Consider the following 7968-nt stretch of genomic DNA (forward strand, 5'->3'; position numbering starts at 1 on the left):
TCAAATAATGGGGGGAGTCTGGAAACGATGTGATCTTTAAGCAGCCTTTCGAAGCACTTCATCATGACCGGAGTCAGTGCAACAGGCCGGTAATCATTCAATGAGGTGATTTGAGGTTTCTTCGGCACCGGAATGATGGAGGCAGTCTTAAAGCACGCTGGCACTGTGGCTTGGCCCAGCGAGGTGTTAAAAATGTCTGTGATGACCCCAGCCAGCTGACTTGCACATTCCCTGAACACACGCCCAGGAATGTTGTCGGGGCCAGGGGCCTTACGGGGGTTGACTCTCCTCAGGGTCTTCAACACATCGGCGGAGTCAAGGCAGAGTACCTCCTCTTCCTGATGGGGGACAGTTTTAACTGCTGGAGTGCCGTTTAGTGCCTCGAACCTCCCAAAGAAGTTATTTAGACCATTTAGAAAGTCAGCATCAACTTCACCCACCGGGGGTGGAGGGTGAGTTGTAGTCTGTAATCGCCCGTATGCCTTGCCACATACTCCTGGTGTTGTTGGCGTCGTGGAAACGATCCTGAATTTTTCGACTGTGGTCTCGCTTCGCTACCCTGATGGCACGGTTCAAGTTGGCTCTCGCTGTCCTCAGTGTCTCCTTGTCGCCAGACTTGAAGGCAGAGTTCCGCGCTCGTAGCGTTTGACGCACCTCCTCAGTCATCCAGGGTCGTTGGTTGCCCCGGGTGATGATATTCTTAGTGGTGCTGACGTCCTCGGTGCATTTGTTGACGTAGGCTGACACAGTCATGGCACACGCATGTCAAATCTACATCGGGGAAACTGGGAGGGAGGGAGGGAGGGAGGGCGGGAGGGAGGGAGGCAAGCAGGGAGGCAGGCAGGCAGGGAGGCAGGCAGGGAGGCAGGCAGGGAAGCAGGCAGGGAGGAAGGCAGTGTCTGTCTGTTGAGGTTTTCACCTTGTTCTTCTCCTGCTGAAGTTCTAACTGGACGTCCATCAGTTTGGCTCTCAGCTCGTCATTGGCGGCCTGAAAGGCGTCCGTTCGCTCCGCCTTGACCCGCCCTGCCGGAGCTCGTTTGGACATCTCTTACTCGAGTCTCGCCCGGTCGTCAGTCAGAGATCACAACATTTGTACCTGGAGAGCACAAACGCAGCGCTGTTTTCCACTGGCTTCGGACTCAACTTCAATCGGTACCGTAACGTACAACATCATAAACATAGATCTAGCTTGACTTATTCATTGAATAAATGCATTTGGTTCTTCAAAACTGCATCACGCAACATAGCGTGACCGAGACGGCCGTTATCCACCTGCGTGAAGTTATTTGGTGAAATGAATGAGATGTTTAAGACACCATCGTTCTGTCTCTATGTAGATGAAGGGAAATAATCGATTGCTGAAGGTCCAAAGGTGTTGTGATAAACAAATAAACATATTAGTGATTAGTGACATATTTGTGATAAACATATTAGGTAGGATAATCACATATGTTAACTTGACTGCCCACACTGTATTTATTCATGGTTATTTGTTAAATCGAGTACTGTTAGACATGAAATAGGAAGTGTTTAACATAAATGGACGACGAAAGGGGTACTCACCATTGTAGCTCCTGCTGGTCAATGATACGAGCCTCTTCTTGCAGTGGAAAACATAGAGCCAACAAACACCGTGGAACCTAAAGGAAGGAAATTAAACATTAACATTTAGCCTCAACCAACATTCACAGATACAACGCAACGCAAACTACACAAACGTAAATCTTTTTAAACACAATGAGTTGTACTTACCGTGTACGCTCTAGACGGTCCACTTGCAAGCAGAAAATAAAGATATTTCTGTTGATAATCGTCGTGTTTGTATCCGTTGTCTCGCTCAAGGCCATTGCGCCCACAGATTTGAATTTTGGCGAGAGTTCAGCCTATTGACGTCATTTCCGCGGTGTAATACCCGCATATCTGAAACGGCAAAGTTAAGAGTAGAGTTAAATAAAGTTTTTAATCAACGCAATAATTTACAAACGTTGACCAGTCGAAATAATCGTCGAAATTTGGCGTCTGTGGCTGGAAGCAGACGCCGAGTTCGACGTTCCTCCCAAATGCCACACTCCCTCGCTTTTCAGGGCTACAAAAAAACATATTTTTCAAAACAATGAGTCGTAATTACCTTGTACGCTCTAGACGGTCAAGTTGCAAGCTGAAAACAAAAATATTTGTCTTGTTAGTCGTCGTGTTACTAACCGCTGTGTCTTGTTTGCCAGCATTGCCGCTTTCCTACTTTCTGTTGCAAGCCACGCCCACGGATTATAATTTTGCCGTGAGTTCCGCCTATTGACGTCATGTCCGCGTCGCATGACTGCGACGTAATATTATCTAAAACTGTTTGTGCGGCATGGTGTTGTTCTGTGCGGTATTGTGTTATTCTGTGCGGCGTCGTGTTGTTCTGTGCGGCGTAGTGTTGTTCAGTGCGGCGTCGTGTTGTTCAGTGCGGCATGTTGTTGTTCAGTGCGGCATGTTGTTGTTCAGTGCGGCATGGTGTTGTTCAGTGCGGCATGGTGTTGTTAAGTGCGGCATGGGTTTGTTCAGTGCGGCATGGTGTTGTTCAGTGCGGCATGGTGTTGTTCAGTGCGGGATGGTGTTGTTCAGTGCGGCATGGTGTTGTTCAGTGCGGCATGGTGTTGTTCAGTGCGGCATGGTGTTGTTCAGTGCGGCATGGTGTTGTTCAGTGCGGCATGGTGTTGTTCAGTGCGGCATAATATTGTTCAGTGTGGCGTAATGTTGTTCAGTGGGGCATGGTGTTGTTCAGTGCGGCATGGTGTTGTTCAGTGCTGCATGGTGTTTTTCAGTGCGGCATGATGTTGTTCAGTGCGGCATAATGTTGTTCAGTGCGGTAAATTGTTGTTCAGTGGGGCATAATGTTGTTCAGTGCGGCATGGTGTTGTTTAGTGCGGGATGGTGTTCAGTGCGGCATGGTGTTGTTCAGTGCGGCATGGTGTTGTTCAGTGCGGCATGGTGTTGTTCAGTGCGGCATTGTGTTGTTCAGTGCGGCATTGTGTTGTTCAGTGCGGCATGGTGTTGTTCAGTGCGGCATGGTGTTGTTCAGTGCGGGATGGTGTTGTTCAGTGCGGCATAATGTTGTTCAGTGCGGTAAATTGTTGTTCAGTGGGGCATAATGTTGTTCAGTGCGGCATGGTGTTGTTCAGTGCAGGATGGTGTTGTTCAGTGCGGCATGGTGTTGTTCAGTGCGGCATGGTGTTGTTCAGTGCGGCATGGTGTTGTTCAGTGCGGCATGGTGTTGTTCAGTGCGGGATGGTGTTCAGTGCGGGATGGTGTTCAGTGCGGGATGGTGTTGTTCAGTGCGGGATGGTGTTGTTCAGTGCGGCATGGTGTTGTTCAGTGCGGCATGGTGTTGTTCAGTGCGGCATAATGTTGTTCAGTGCGGCGTAGTGTTGTTCAGTGCGGCATGGTGTTGTTCAGTGCGGCATGGTGTTGTTCAGTGCGGCATGGTGTTGTTCAGTGCGGCATGGTGTTGTTCAGTGCGGCATAATGTTGTTCAGTGCGGCATAATGTTGTTCAGTGCGGTATAATGTTGTTCAGTGCTGCATGGTGTTGTTCAGTGCTGCATGGTGTTGTTCAGTGCGGGATGGTGTTGTTCAGTGCGGCATGGTGTTGTTCAGTGCGGCATGGTGTTTTTCAGTGCGGCATGGTGTTGTTCAGTGCGGCATGGTGTTGTTCAGTGCGGCATGGTGTTGTTCAGTGCGGCATGGTGTTGTTCAGTGCGGCATGGTGTTGTTCAGTGCGGCATGGTGTTGTTCAGTGCGGCATAATGTTGTTCAGTGCGGCATAATGTTGTTCAGTGCGGTATAATGTTGTTCAGTGCTGCATGGTGTTGTTCAGTGCTGCATGGTGTAGTTCAGTGCGGCATGGTGTAGTTCAGTGCGGCATGGTGTTGTTCAGTGCGGCATGGTGTTGTTCAGTGCGGAATGGTGTTGTTCAGTGCGGGATGGTGTTGTTCAGTGCGGGATGGTGTTGTTCAGTGCGGGATGGTGTTGTTCAGTGCGGGATGGTGTTGTTCAGTTTGGCATGGTGTTGTTCAGTGCGGCATGGTGTTGTTCAGTGCGGCATGGTGTTGTTCAGTGCGGGATGGTGTTGTTCAGTGCGGGATGGTGTTATTCAGTGCGGGATGGTGTTGTTCAGTGCGGGATGGTGTTGTTCAGTGCGGCATGGTGTTGTTCAGTGCGGCATGGTGTTGTTCGGCATGGTGTTGTTCAGTGTGGCATGGTGTTGTTCAGTGCGGCATGGTGTTGTTCAGTGCGGGATGGTGTTCAGTGCGGGATGGTGTTGTTCAGTGCGGGATGGTGTTGTTCAGTGCGGCATGGTGTTGTTCAGTGCGGCATGGTGTTGTTCAGTGCGGCATAATGTTGTTCAGTGCGGCATAGTTTTGTTCAGTGCGGCATGGTGTTGTTCAGTGCGGCATGGTGTTGTTCAGTGCGGCATGGTGTTGTTCAGTGCGGCATGGTGTTGTTCAGTGCGGCATGGTGTTGTTCAGTGCGGCATGGTGTTGTTCAGTGCGGCATGGTGTTGTTCAGTGTGGCATGGTGTTGTTCAGTGCGGCGTCGTGTTGTTCAGTGCAGCATGGTGTTGTTCAGTGCGGAATGGTGTTGTTCAGTGCGGCATGGTGTTGTTCAGTGCGGCATGGTGTTAAGTGTGGCATGGTGTTGTTCAGTGCGGCGTAATGTTGTTCAGTGCGGCGTAATGTTGTTCAGTGGGGCATGGTGTTGTTCAGTGCGGCATGGTGTTGTTCAGTGCGGCATGGTGTTGTTCAGTGCGGCATGGTGGTGTTCAGTGCGGCATGGTGCTGTTCAGTGCGGCATGGTGTTGTTCAGTGCGGCATGGTGTTGTTCAGTGCGGCATGGTGTTGTTCAGTGCGGCATGGTGTTGTTCAGTGCGGCATGGTGTTGTTCAGTGCGGCATGGTGTTGTTCAGTGCGGCATGGTGTTGTTCAGTGCGGCATGGTGTTGTTCAGTGCGGCATGGTGTTGTTCAGTGCGGCATGGTGTTTTTCAGTGCGGCATAATGTTGTTCAGTGCGGCATAATGTTGTTCAGTGCGGCATAATGTTGTTCAGTGCGGCATAATGTTGTTCAGTGCGGGATGGTGTTGTTCAGTGCGGCATGGTGTTGTTCAGTGCGGCATGGTGTTGTTCAGTGCGGCATGGTGTTGTTCAGTGCGGCATGGTGTTGTTCAGTGCGGCATGGTGTTGTTCAGTGCGGGATGGTGTTGTTCAGTGCGGGATGGTGTTGTTCAGTGCGGCATGGTGTTCAGTGCGGCATAATGTTGTTCAGTGCGGCATAATGTTGTTCAGTGCGGCATAATGTTGTTCAGTGCGGCATGGTGTTGTTCAGTGCGGCATAATGTTGTTCAGTGCGGCATAATGTTGTTCAGTGCGGCACCTAGCACCTAGAAGGTAAATAAATAGGAAGGAAGGACTCACCGGTGACGTCGTCGCCCACGTCCAAGCGTTGTACTTTGTATTTTCATCCTTCTGACAGTGGAAAACATATAGCCAACAAACACCGTGGAACCTAAACGAATGAAAGAAAACTATCATTTGGCCACAACCAACATTCACAGATACAACACAATGTGACGTGCGGTGTTGAGGTTAAAGGTTGAGTGAAGGGCCCTCGTTTTAAACTACTTTTTTGAAAAGGAGTGGGAACAAGTAAGACGTATTTAATTTATTTATTGGGAAGTAGTAAGACTTATTAAATTTATTTAATCTACTTTTCTTCCCAGGCAAAATTTGACGTGCTGCAATTCCAAATTTCCAAAGTGAATGAAGGAATGAAATCCTTTAAATTATGATTTTGTATAAATACTAGGCATAAACACAAAATCTACGGCACAAAATGGGCAGACTTTACTTGTTTGAAAAGGACTGGTTACAAGACAGACTTTTTTAATTTATTTAATGGGAAGAAGACTTATTTAGTTTAATTGATCTATTTTTGTTCCTTGGCAAAATTCGATTTGCTGCAATTCCAAATTTCCAAAGTGAATGAAGGAATGAAGTCGTTTAAATTATGATTTTGTATAAATACTAGGCATAGACACAAAATCTACGGCACAAAACGGGCAGACTTTACTTGTTTGAAGAGGACTGGTTGCAAGACAGACTTTTCTGATTTATTTAATGGGAAGAAGACTTATTTAGTTTATTTAATCTCTTTTTGTTGCCTGGCAAAATTGGATTTGCTGAAATTGTATTTTGCCAAATCTTGACTTGAGACCTGATAGGAAGTATTAAACGCTCAGTTAAATCGATACAAGTTGGTAATAAGAGCGAGTAATGTTGGTTGAAGCGATGAATGAAGGTTAAAAGCAATTTAAATTATGACTTTGTATAAATACTAGATATTAACAGAACATCTACTGCGCAAAATGGGCAGAGTTTACTTGTTTGAGAAGGAGTGGCTTATTTAAGTCTAAGATTTATTTAATCTGTTTGTTCCCAGGCAAAATTGGATGTGATGCAATTCCAAATTTCACCACATGATGGTGCCAAATTTTGACTTCATAGGACATATTCAACACTTAACTATTATGTTCAAGGTAATCAGATTTGTTTATTATTCTAATGGCCTTTTCAAAACTATTCTGGATTACTACTTTGGATCTATTCTACATTACTTGGCAACAACATACTCTGTAACAGATTAGGCAGTATAATCACATATGTTAACTTGAGAGTGCCCACACTCAATCTACTTATCGTGATGTGTTAAATCAATTACTGTTAGACATTATTATTCTGATAATCTACCAAATCTTTGAATTGAAGAATTTGTGATTTAATTAATAGCTTGTTGTTATGTTCAGGGTAATCAGACTTGTATATAATTCTAATGGCCTTCTTTTGAAAACTATTCTGAATTACAACTTTGGATCTTATATTACTTTGCAACAATATACTCGGTGACAGATTAGGCAGTATAATCACATATGTTAACTTCAGTGCCCACACTGTATTTATTTATGGTTATTTGTTAAATCAAGTACTGTTAGACATGAAATAGGAAGTGTTTAACATAAATGTTATGGCTACTCACCGTTGTAGCTCGCTCCTGGTCAATGATACGAGCCTCTTCTTGCAGTGGAAAACTTGCAGCCAACAAACACCGTGGAACCTAAAGGAATGAAATTAAACATTAACATTTCGCCTGGACCAATATCCACACGTACAACGCAACGCGGCTACACTTCTGCTAGCGCCTCAGCTACACGTTGCTATTACAAACGTAAATCTCTTTAAACACAATGAGTGTTACTTACCGTGTACGCTGTAGACGGTCCAGTTGCAAGCAGAAAATAAAGATATTTCTGTTGATATTCGTCGTTGCTCAGTGGCTCACGGCCATCGCGCCAACAGATTTGAATTTTGGTGGAAGTTCAGCCAATTACGTCATATCCGCGGCACATGACTGCAACGTAACACCCGCTTATCTGAAACGGCAGTTAAAAGTAGAGTTACATCAAGTTTTCTTTTTTAATCAACGCAATCATTTACAACCGTTGACCAGAAAGAATCGTCGAAATTCGACGTTCCCCCCAAACGCCACACTCACTCGCTTTTCAGGGCAACAAAAGTACTTCTTTTTAAAAACGATGAGTTGTACTTACCGTGTACGCTCTGGACGGTCCAGTTGCAAGCAGAAAATAAAAATATTTCTCTCGTTAGTCGTATGTTACCATCCGCTGTGTCTTTGTCAACATCGCCATTTTCCTACTTCCTGTTGCGAGCCACGCCCACGGATTTAAATTCTGGCGGAAGAGCCCGCCCATTGGCGTCGTTTTCGCGTATAGCAAATCCGATTGGTTGGGAAGGGGGCGCGGTTATGCAGCCGAGGGGTCCTGTGATCGGTGGGATGTAAAGTAGGCGTCGACGTCACGTCCGCGTCACGTGACCACGACGTGGCAGACGTCATATAGCAACCGCTGTTTTGTTT

The 7968-nt window shown here is 46.4% G+C and overlaps 1 long non-coding RNA gene and 1 pseudogene across 2 annotated transcripts; both read right to left on the reverse strand.

Annotated features, from left to right (window-relative positions):
* The window catches only part of LOC125973649 (janus kinase and microtubule-interacting protein 3-like), a 112095-nt pseudogene extending 110461 nt beyond the window's left edge, over window positions 1-1634 (reverse strand).
* Window positions 1635-1776: 142 nt separating this feature from the next.
* LOC137840662 (uncharacterized) lies at window positions 1777-7746 on the reverse strand. Of its 2 annotated transcripts, XR_011087505.1 has the most exons (6): window positions 7643-7746; window positions 7295-7465; window positions 7072-7149; window positions 5454-5544; window positions 2129-2158; window positions 1777-1920 (listed from the first exon to the last, which is right to left on the reverse strand). It is a non-coding gene; the product is annotated as an uncharacterized lncRNA (long non-coding RNA). The 2 variants fall into 2 exon arrangements; XR_011087504.1 differs by lacking the exon at window positions 7643-7746 and having other exon boundaries at window positions 7295-7573.
* Window positions 7747-7968: the final 222 nt, after the last annotated feature.

The sequence above is a fragment of the Syngnathus scovelli genome, chromosome 10, assembly GCF_024217435.2.
Source record: "Syngnathus scovelli strain Florida chromosome 10, RoL_Ssco_1.2, whole genome shotgun sequence".
In the NCBI taxonomy this organism is placed as follows: Eukaryota; Metazoa; Chordata; class Actinopteri; order Syngnathiformes; family Syngnathidae; genus Syngnathus; species Syngnathus scovelli.